Raw genomic sequence first — 12,646 nt, 5'->3', positions numbered from 1 at the left:
GGAGAGGAAGTGATGTCACGGAGCATTTCCATTCGTCGGGAGCGATCGCGAGGGGGTGGCCATGAATGAATGGCCGCCCCCTCATCCCAGGTCGCTCCCGAACGAATACCGACCGCCGCAGGCACCGGGGGGGCCCGATCGGGCCCCCCACCCGCGGGAAGGCAGGGACGTATATATACGCCCATATGCCTGCCCGTGCCATTCTGTCGACGTATATCGTCGTGCGGCGGTCGGCAAGTGGTTAAATGAAACCAAACCAAACTAATTCTGAAAAAAATCAACGAAACAGAATTTGTAACATAACAAATCTATCCGAAATCAAACAAATTTTCCCATTCTGCACATGTCTGGGGAATACAAAGCTCTAAGCGTAAACCTGCCTATGTTTATGGATGTGCACTAGACCGTTTGTGTCAAGGTGAACATGTCTGTATGCATAGGCATGTTTATGTTCAGAGCTGCGTATACCCATGTTCAGTTGCATTCTGTAAATCATTTATAGCGATGGCTGTATGCAACACCTCTGGCTCCCGGGCACCAAAATAAAATCATATTTTACATTAGATGCCCCGATATGCTCATGTGCATGAGCCCTTTGTGTGATAATTCCGGCATGATTTTTCTCAGTAGCAGCCAGAGGGATTAGAACCCCTGTCAGGGTTTTAATAATGTATGTGCCCCTATTAGGGAGATTCACCCTCTCTATTTGTCCTGTTTACTGTCATCACCAAGTGTAAAAAAAGGAATCCCAAATTCTTGGTTGACACAACAGGAATAGAGGGGGAAATCTTGGGGGACACTAGTTCTAGTGACCCTGGTGACTACCAAGGATTTTCTTGCTGTGGAGGTTTTTCCTCTCATCTTACTGTTGTTACTATTGGGGATGAAGTGAAGGGAAATCTCCTCCATGAGACACAGATGACAAAAAAAAAACGGGTGCTATAATTACCCTCTTGTACTCTATCCAAAATAAAAAAAAGACTTCCTGATGCTGGTTCTTCTAACTGCTGTGGGCCCCGGATGTTGCCCCGGATCTTAGATATGGAAGCTGACTGTGGCTTTCTGCACATGAATTTTTGCGTTTTCCTGCAATTCTCATGTGTTTTGTCTCATGGCAGTAGTGGCAAAATTGCACCACGTTTTCAAACCCAAACACATATTGTGCATTTTTCACAATTTGGAACCATAGAAAGAATTATGCCAATTCGGTCCACGGTTCCTAATCATCCAAGTAGGAACAGGGCCTATATGAGGCATAGAAGGGAAGATTTTTTTTGCAGGTAAGGGGTTAAACACCAAAAGATAAATCTACCAAACTTCAGCTTTAACTATACTTGCCTACAGGGCAAGTACAGACACCTCACATATATGTAAAAAGCTACATTTTTTTGTTAGAAAATTATTTGGAACCCCAAACATAATGCTTTGCTTTGTGCACTGGTCCAAATCATTTGGTGGAGGGGGGATTATGGTGTGTGTTTTTTTCAGGGGTTGGGCATGGCCTGTGAAGGGAACTCTTAAGGTGTCAGCATACCAAGACATTTTGGACAATTTCATGCTCCCAACTTTGTGGGAACAGTTTGGGGATGACCCCTTCCTTTTTCAACACGATTGCACACCAGTGCACAAAGCAAGGTCCATAAAGACATAGATGAGTGAGTTTTGGGTGGAGGAACTTGACTGGCCTGCAGAGTCCTGGCCTCAACCAAATAGAACACCTTTGGGATGAATTAGAGCATAGACTGTGAGCCAGGCCTTCTCAAACCTTGTAGACAGCCTTCCCAGAAGAGTTGAAGCTGTTATAGCTGCAAAGGGTGGGCCAACTCAATATTGAACCCTATGGACTAAGACTGGGATGCCATTAAAGTTCATGTGTGTGTAAAGGCAGGTACCAATACTTTTTATAATATAGTGTATATAGCTTATGTCAATGGGTTTATTCATAAAAGCCAAACAGCTACCTAGATTCTTTGTACTGATATCAGATATCTGGAAGAATAGTTCTAGCTGGTTGCTATTGGTTTCTGAACTTTGATCTGCTGCTCTTGTCCTTATAAGCCGTATAATTTATGGTAATATGAAGAAATAGGTTAGTGACGAAAACTGTAATGCAATAAACATTCAGTGAATTAGTTCTAATCTTTTACTATGGCAAGTAAAAAAGAGCCTGTGTGATTTTAGATATATACACAATTAATAAGACGTTTAGAGAACAATTAGGCCAGCTTCACACTGAGGTGGTTTTCAGCATTTTAGTGCTAGAAATAGCCTCTAAATAAAGCCTGAAAACTGCCTCCCATTGATTTCAGTGTGACTTTTCACACTGGAGCAGTGCGCTTGCAGGAGGTTAGGAAAAGTCCCAAGCAGCATCTTAGGGCGGTTTGGGAGTGCTGTATACAGCGCTCCCAAAATGCCCTGCCTGAAAAGCGCTTCGCCTTTTTTTGAGGGGGGACAAACAATCACCCCCCACCCCCCCGGAGCACCCGGAGCCCACTCTTTTTTGAAGGCTATTAGAACCTCTGGCTCCAATCACGTGCTTCAAAAAAGCACTCGCCCCTCATTGGAATCCATGTTTCGGTGTCCTGTATGTATATCAGGGGGCCGGGCGCATGGATAGGAGGGGCGGTGCCTGAGCGCCCCTAATGGACGGGCCGCCCCTGACCAACTCAATATTGAACCCTATGGACTAAGACTATAGTTTATGTGTGTGTGTAAAGGCAGGTGTCCCAATACTTTTGGTAATATAGTTATAGCAAGTTCCCAGGCCTCCTTCGGTCTGATGAGAACCTCCAGGGCCAGAGATAGCTGACATCCTTCTGAAAATGGTGGGTTATGAGGTATAGTGGATGCAAAGTAGTTAAAGTTATTGGGCGCCAGACACTTCTTGAATGCAAAAGACATTTTTATTTCTCTTAACAGAACTTTGGGAGAGAGGGTTAGGGCCAGAACACCCTTAGGTAGATGCAAGATTCATTGGCAGACTCTGAGACTTCAACAGGAGGTCAGCCATGCAGGGAAAGGCATCCAGCAAGTCGCCACATCTGCAGGAATGCTGTCTCCTATGGCAACAGTCTTTAACACTTTCTAACACAAAGTGTAACAGTTCCTTCACTTCCACTACAATCACTTCTTGTAGTTCTTCAACCCACTGAGCTCCCAGTCTCTCTCCCTAGACTAGACTGCCACAGAATCCCTTGAGCTCCTTCAATCTTCACCATAGTATCTTCTTCACGTCACCCACGCTCCTCTGCTGGGTCCCTAACTTGGTACCTAAGATACTTCTCAAGCTACACCCACTGGCCTGCTCGGTCCCTGGCATGAAAACAAAGGTTGCTGGCTGGGTCCCTGGCTTGATACCCACTGAAGTTTCCTGATTCTTCACCGTCCCCGGTTAGTGAGAATACTGCTCCGGTACTTGCTTCAGCTACTCACTGTGGTACCTGGTAATACGGCGGATGGTCCCTTAGTGGTGACAGCCTCCCCTCTACCTCCAACCACGGGAGGTTCTCCAGCCGGTAGAAGCATCACTTCTGGTTGGACTGCAAGCCGCAATCCCAACCCTGTGCTCCTCTCTTGCTTCCTGATAGGCCCTCAGACAGCCTAGCAGCCATGTGCGTCCGGGATAGGCCCAATCTCTGGCCTAGCAGCCCAGGCAATACAACACACGTCTACCCAGACAGCTGTCCAGGTGGCACAGAACACCTATCACTTGAATCTATCCAAATATATAGGCTCTCCCAGCAGGCCAAGGGATTCAAGAAAACCCCTGCCCCATTGGCTGAGATACCCCACATATACATAATCTGACCTTGCATTGCCCTTCTCTTATCTAATGCCACCAGGTACCTGGCCACCTAGTGGCAAAAAATAAAAGTGCAGCAGTGCCAAACTTAGAGAGAAATCAGATGATCCCTAACAACTAACCAAGGTAGCAACTTCTGGCAGGCAGTGGCGGCTGGTGCTCAACATTTTTGAGTGCAAACAAACTGAAAAATAAAAAAATAAAAAAACATCAATTGCAGCCTCACTGTGCCATCAATTGCATCCACTGTGCCCATAAAATGCAGCCACTGTGTCCATAAAATGTAGCCACTGTGCCATCAAATGCAGCCACTGTACCATCAAATGCAGCCACTATGCCATCAATTGAAGCCACTGTGCCCATCAATGAAGCCGCTGTACCCCATAAAATGCAGCCACTGTGCCCCATAAAATGCAGCCACTGTGCCCATCAAATGCAGCCACTGTGTATATCATATGCAGCCTGTGCCCGTCATATGTAGCCTCTATGCCCATCATATGCAGCCTCTGTGCCCATCATACAGCCTCTGCGCCCATCACATGCAGCCTATGCCCATCTTATGTAGCCTTTTTGCCCATCATATGTAGCCTCTGTACCCATCATACGCAGTCTCTGTGCCCATCATATGTGGCCTCTGTGCCCATCATATGTGGCCTCTGTGCCCATCATATGCAGCCTCTGTGCCCATCATATGCAGCCTGCACCGATCATATGTAGCCTCTGTGCCCATCATATGCAGCTTGTGTCCATCATATGCAGCCTCTGTGCCCATCATATGTAGCTTCTGTGCCCATCATATGTAGCCTCTGTACCTATCATATGTAGCCTGTGTGCCTATCATATGTAGCCTCTGTATCTATCATATGTAGCCTCTGTGCCCATCATATGTAGGCTCTGTGCCCATCATATGTAGCCTCTGTACCTATCATATGTAGCCTCTGTATCTATTATATGTAACCTCTGTGCCCATCATATGTAGCCTCTGTACCTATCATATGTAGCGTCTGTATCTATCATATGTAACCTCTGTGCCCATCATATGTAGCCTCTGTACCTATCATATGTAGCCTGTGTGCCTATCATATGTAGCCTCTGTATCTATCATATGTAGCCTCTGTACCCATCATATGTAGCCTCTGTACCTATCATATGTAGCCTGTGTGCCTATCATATGTAGCCTCTGTATCTATCATATGTAGCCTCTGTACCTATCATATGTAGCCTCTGTACCCATCATATGTAGCCTCTGTACCTATCATATGTAGCCTGTGTGCCTATCATATGTAGCCTCTGTATCTATCATATGTAGCCTCTGTACCTATCATATGTAGCCTCTGTACCCATCATATGTAGCCTCTGTACCTATCATATGTAGCCTGTGTGCCTATCATATGTTGCCTCTGTATCTATCATATGTAGCCTCTGTGCCCATCATATGTAACCTCTGTACCCATCATATGTAGCCTCTGTACCTATCATATGTTGCCTCTGTGCCCATCATATGTAGCCTCTGTGCCCATCATATGTAGCCTCTGTACCTATCATATGTAGCCTCTGTATCTATTATATGTAACCTCTGTGCCCATCATATGTAGCCTCTGTACCTATCATATGTAGCGTCTGTATCTATCATATGTAACCTCTGTGCCCATCATATGTAGCCTCTGTACCTATCATATGTAGCCTGTGTGCCTATCATATGTAGCCTCTGTATCTATCATATGTAGCCTCTGTACCCATCATATGTAGCCTCTGTACCTATCATATGTAGCCTGTGTGCCTATCATATGTAGCCTCTGTATCTATCATATGTAGCCTCTGTACCTATCATATGTAGCCTCTGTACCCATCATATGTAGCCTCTGTCCCTATCATATGTAGCCTGTGTGCCTATCATATGTAGCCTCTGTATCTATCATATGTAGCCTCTGTACCTATCATATGTAGCCTCTGTACCCATCATATGTAGCCTCTGTACCTATCATATGTAGCCTGTGTGCCTATCATATGTTGCCTCTGTATCTATCATATGTAGCCTCTGTGCCCATCATATGTAACCTCTGTACCCATCATATGTAGCCTCTGTACCTATCATATGTAGCCTGTGTGCCTATCATATGTAGCCTCTGTACCTATCATATGTAGCCTCTGTACCTATCATATGTAACCTCTGTGCCCATCATATGTAACCTCTGTACCTATCATATGTAGCCTCTGTATCAAGCATATGTAACCTCTGTGCCCATCATATGTAGCCTCTGTACCTATCATATGTAGCGTCTGTATCTATCATATGTAACCTCTGTGCCCATCATATGTAGCCTCTGTACCTATCATATGTAGCCTGTGTGCCTATCATATGTAGCCTCTGTATCTATCATATGTAGCCTCTGTACCCATCAAATGTAGCCTCTTTACCTATCATATGTAGCCTGTGTGCCTATCATATGTAGCCTCTGTATCTATCATATGTAGCCTCTGTACCTATCATATGTAGCCTCTGTACCCATCATATGTAACCTCTGTACCTATCATATGTAGCCTGTGTGCCTATCATATGTAGCCTCTGTATCTATCATATGTAGCCTCTGTACCTATCATATGTAGCCTCTGTACCCATCATATGTAGCCTCTGTACCTATCATATGTAGCCTGTGTGCCTATCATATGTTGCCTCTGTATCTATCATATGTAGCCTCTGTGCCCATCATATGTAACCTCTGTACCCATCATATGTAGCCTCTGTACCTATCATATGTAGCCTCTGTACCCATCATATGTAGCCTCTGTACCTATCATATGTAGCCTGTGTGCCTATCATATGTAGCCTCTGTACCTATCATATGTAGCCTCTGTACCTATCATATGTAACCTCTGTGCCCATCATATGTAACCTCTGTACCTATCATATGTAGCCTCTGTATCTATCATATGTAACTTCTGTGCCCATGATATGTGGCCTCTGTACCTCTCATATGCAGCCTGTGTGCCTATCATATGTAGCCTCTGTACCCATCATATGTAGCCTCTGTACCCATCAAATGTAGCCTCTGCACCTATCATATGTAGCCTCTGTACCTATCATATGTAGCCTCTGTATCTATTATATGTAACCTCTGTGCCCATCATATGTAGCCTCTGTACCTATCATATGTAGCGTCTGTATCTATCATATGTAACCTCTGTGCCCATCATATGTAGCCTCTGTACCTATCATATGTAGCCTGTGTGCCTATCATATGTAGCCTCTGTACCTATCATATGTAGCCTCTGTACCTATCATATGTAACCTCTGTGCCCATCATATGTAACCTCTGTACCTATCATATGTAGCCTCTGTATCTATCATATGTAACTTCTGTGCCCATGATATGTGGCCTCTGTACCTCTCATATGCAGCCTGTGTGCCTATCATATGTAGCCTCTGTACCCATCATATGTAGCCTCTGTACCCATCAAATGTAGCCTCTGTACCTATCATATGCAGCCTCTGTACCTATCATATGTAGCCTCTGTATCTATTATATGTAACCTCTGTGCCCATCATATGTAGCCTCTGTACCTATCATATGTAGCGTCTGTATCTATCATATGTAACCTCTGTGCCCATCATATGTAGCCTCTGTACCTATCATATGTAGCCTGTGTGCCTATCATATGTAGCCTCTGTATCTATCATATGTAGCCTCTGTACCCATCATATGTAGCCTCTGTACCTATCATATGTAGCCTGTGTGCCTATCATATGTAGCCTCTGTATCTATCATATGTAGCCTCTGTACCTATCATATGTAGCCTCTGTACCCATCATATGTAGCCTCTGTACCTATCATATGTAGCCTGTGTGCCTATCATATGTAGCCTCTGTATCTATCATATGTAGCCTCTGTACCTATCATATGTAGCCTCTGTACCCATCATATGTAGCCTCTGTACCTATCATATGTAGCCTGTGTGCCTATCATATGTTGCCTCTGTATCTATCATATGTAGCCTCTGTGCCCATCATATGTAACCTCTGTACCCATCATATGTAGCCTCTGTACCTATCATATGTTGCCTCTGTGCCCATCATATGTAGCCTCTGTGCCCATCATATGTAGCCTCTGTACCTATCATATGTAGCCTCTGTATCTATTATATGTAACCTCTGTGCCCATCATATGTAGCCTCTGTACCTATCATATGTAGCGTCTGTATCTATCATATGTAACCTCTGTGCCCATCATATGTAGCCTCTGTACCTATCATATGTAGCCTGTGTGCCTATCATATGTAGCCTCTGTATCTATCATATGTAGCCTCTGTACCCATCATATGTAGCCTCTGTACCTATCATATGTAGCCTGTGTGCCTATCATATGTAGCCTCTGTATCTATCATATGTAGCCTCTGTACCTATCATATGTAGCCTCTGTACCCATCATATGTAGCCTCTGTACCTATCATATGTAGCCTGTGTGCCTATCATATGTAGCCTCTGTATCTATCATATGTAGCCTCTGTACCTATCATATGTAGCCTCTGTACCCATCATATGTAGCCTCTGTACCTATCATAAGTAGCCTGTGTGCCTATCATATGTTGCCTCTGTATCTATCATATGTAGCCTCTGTGCCCATCATATGTAACCTCTGTACCCATCATATGTAGCCTCTGTACCTATCATATGTAGCCTGTGTGCCTATCATATGTAGCCTCTGTACCTATCATATGTAGCCTCTGTACCCATCATATGTAACCTCTGTGCCCATCATATGTAACCTCTGTACCTATCATATGTAGCCTCTGTATCTACCATATGTAACCTCTGTGCCCATCATATGTAGCCTCTGTACCTATCATATGTAGCGTCTGTATCTATCATATGTAACCTCTGTGCCCATCATATGTAGCCTCTGTACCTATCATATGTAGCCTGTGTGCCTATCATATGTAGCCTCTGTATCTATCATATGTAGCCTCTGTACCCATCAAATGTAGCCTCTGTACCTATCATATGTAGCCTGTGTGCCTATCATATGTAGCCTCTGTATCTATCATATGTAGCCTCTGTACCTATCATATGTAGCCTCTGTACCCATCATATGTAGCCTCTGTACCTATCATATGTAGCCTGTGTGCCTATCATATGTAGCCTCTGTATCTATCATATGTAGCCTCTGTACCTATCATATGTAGCCTCTGTACCCATCATATGTAGCCTCTGTACCTATCATATGTAGCCTGTGTGCCTATCATATGTTGCCTCTGTATCTATCATATGTAGCCTCTGTGCCCATCATATGTAACCTCTGTACCCATCATATGTAGCCTCTGTACCTATCATATGTAGCCTCTGTACCCATCATATGTAGCCTCTGTACCTATCATATGTAGCCTGTGTGCCTATCATATGTAGCCTCTGTACCTATCATATGTAGCCTCTGTACCTATCATATGTAACCTCTGTGCCCATCATATGTAACCTCTGTACCTATCATATGTAGCCTCTGTATCTATCATATGTAACTTCTGTGCCCATGATATGTGGCCTCTGTACCTCTCATATGCAGCCTGTGTGCCTATCATATGTAGCCTCTGTACCCATCATATGTAGCCTCTGTACCCATCAAATGTAGCCTCTGTACCTATCATATGTAGCCTCTGTACCTATCATATGTAGCCTCTGTATCTATTATATGTAACCTCTGTGCCCATCATATGTAGCCTCTGTACCTATCATATGTAGCGTCTGTATCTATCATATGTAACCTCTGTGCCCATCATATGTAGCCTCTGTACCTATCATATGTAGCCTGTGTGCCTATCATATGTAGCCTCTGTATCTATCATATGTAGCCTCTGTACCCATCAAATGTAGCCTCTGTACCTATCATATGTAGCCTGTGTGCCTATCATATGTAGCCTCTGTATCTATCATATGTAGCCTCTGTACCTATCATATGTAGCCTCTGTACCCATCATATGTAGCCTCTGTACCTATCATATGTAGCCTGTGTGCCTATCATATGTAGCCTCTGTATCTATCATATGTAGCCTCTGTACCTATCATATGTAGCCTCTGTACCCATCATATGTAGCCTCTGTACCTATCATATGTAGCCTGTGTGCCTATCATATGTTGCCTCTGTATCTATCATATGTAGCCTCTGTGCCCATCATATGTAACCTCTGTACCCATCATATGTAGCCTCTGTACCTATCATATGTAGCCTCTGTACCCATCATATGTAGCCTCTGTACCTATCATATGTAGCCTGTGTGCCTATCATATGTAGCCTCTGTACCTATCATATGTAGCCTCTGTACCTATCATATGTAACCTCTGTGCCCATCATATGTAACCTCTGTACCTATCATATGTAGCCTCTGTATATATCATATGTAACTTCTGTGCCCATGATATGTGGCCTCTGTACCTCTCATATGCAGCCTGTGTGCCTATCATATGTAGCCTCTGTACCCATCATATGTAGCCTCTGTACCCATCAAATGTAGCCTCTGTACCTATCATATGTAGCCTCTGTACCTATCATATGTAGCCTCTGTATCTATTATATGTAACCTCTGTGCCCATCATATGTAGCCTCTGTACCTATCATATGTAGCGTCTGTATCTATCATATGTAACCTCTGTGCCCATCATATGTAGCCTCTGTACCTATCATATGTAGCCTGTGTGCCTATCATATGTAGCCTCTGTATCTATCATATGTAGCCTCTGTACCCATCATATGTAGCCTCTGTACCTATCATATGTAGCCTGTGTGCCTATCATATGTAGCCTCTGTATCTATCATATGTAGCCTCTGTACCTATCATATGTAGCCTCTGTACCCATCATATGTAGCCTCTGTACCTATCATATGTAGCCTGTGTGCCTATCATATGTAGCCTCTGTATCTATCATATGTAGCCTCTGTACCTATCATATGTAGCCTCTGTACCCATCATATGTAGCCTCTGTACCTATCATATGTAGCCTGTGTGCCTATCATATGTTGCCTCTGTATCTATCATATGTAGCCTCTGTGCCCATCATATGTAACCTCTGTACCCATCATATGTAGCCTCTGTACCTATCATATGTTGCCTCTGTGCCCATCATATGTAGCCTCTGTGCCCATCATATGTAGCCTCTGTACCTATCATATGTAGCCTCTGTATCTATTATATGTAACCTCTGTGCCCATCATATGTAGCCTCTGTACCTATCATATGTAGCGTCTGTATCTATCATATGTAACCTCTGTGCCCATCATATGTAGCCTCTGTACCTATCATATGTAGCCTGTGTGCCTATCATATGTAGCCTCTGTATCTATCATATGTAGCCTCTGTACCCATCATATGTAGCCTCTGTACCTATCATATGTAGCCTGTGTGCCTATCATATGTAGCCTCTGTATCTATCATATGTAGCCTCTGTACCTATCATATGTAGCCTCTGTACCCATCATATGTAGCCTCTGTACCTATCATATGTAGCCTGTGTGCCTATCATATGTAGCCTCTGTATCTATCATATGTAGCCTCTGTACCTATCATATGTAGCCTCTGTACCCATCATATGTAGCCTCTGTACCTATCATAAGTAGCCTGTGTGCCTATCATATGTTGCCTCTGTATCTATCATATGTAGCCTCTGTGCCCATCATATGTAACCTCTGTACCCATCATATGTAGCCTCTGTACCTATCATATGTAGCCTGTGTGCCTATCATATGTAGCCTCTGTACCTATCATATGTAGCCTCTGTACCTATCATATGTAACCTCTGTGCCCATCATATGTAACCTTTGTACCTATCATATGTAGCCTCTGTATCTAGCATATGTAACCTCTGTGCCCATCATATGTAGCCTCTGTACCTATCATATGTAGCGTCTGTATCTATCATATGTAACCTCTGTGCCCATCATATGTAGCCTCTGTACCTATCATATGTAGCCTGTGTGCCTATCATATGTAGCCTCTGTATCTATCATATGTAGCCTCAGTACCCATCAAATGTAGCCTCTGTACCTATCATATGTAGCCTGTGTGCCTATCATATGTAGCCTCTGTATCTATCATATGTAGCCTCTGTACCTATCATATGTAGCCTCTGTACCCATCATATGTAGCCTCTGTACCTATCATATGTAGCCTGTGTGCCTATCATATGTAGCCTCTGTATCTATCATATGTAGCCTCTGTACCTATCATATGTAGCCTCTGTACCCATCATATGTAGCCTCTGTACCTATCATATGTAGCCTGTGTGCCTATCATATGTTGCCTCTGTATCTATCATATGTAGCCTCTGTGCCCATCATATGTAACCTCTGTACCCATCATATGTAGCCTCTGTACCTATCATATGTAGCCTCTGTACCCATCATATGTAGCCTCTGTACCTATCATATGTAGCCTGTGTGCCTATCATATGTAGCCTCTGTACCTATCATATGTAGCCTCTGTACCCATCATATGTAGCCTCTGTACCTATCATATGTAGCCTGTGTGCCTATCATATGTAGCCTGTGTGCCTATCATATGTAGCCTCTGTACCTATCATATGTAGCCTCTGTACCTATCATATGTAACCTCTGTGCCCATCATATGTAACCTCTGTACCTATCATATGTAGCCTCTGTATCTATCATATGTAACTTCTGTGCCCATGATATGTGGCCTCTGTACCTCTCATATGCAGCCTGTGTGCCTATCATATGTAGCCTCTGTACCCATCATATGTAGCCTCTGTACCCATCAAATGTAGCCTCTGTACCTATCATATGTAGCCTGTGTGCCTATCATATGTAACCTCTGATCTATCATATGTAGCCTCTGTGCCCA

This window comes from Lithobates pipiens, unplaced genomic scaffold (genome assembly GCF_037356315.1).
Source record: "Lithobates pipiens isolate NorthernLeopardFrog02 unplaced genomic scaffold, aLitPip1_a1.2 Scaffold_13, whole genome shotgun sequence".
Classification (NCBI taxonomy): domain Eukaryota; kingdom Metazoa; phylum Chordata; class Amphibia; order Anura; family Ranidae; genus Lithobates; species Lithobates pipiens.
Note: the sequence above shows the minus strand (reverse complement) of the source record.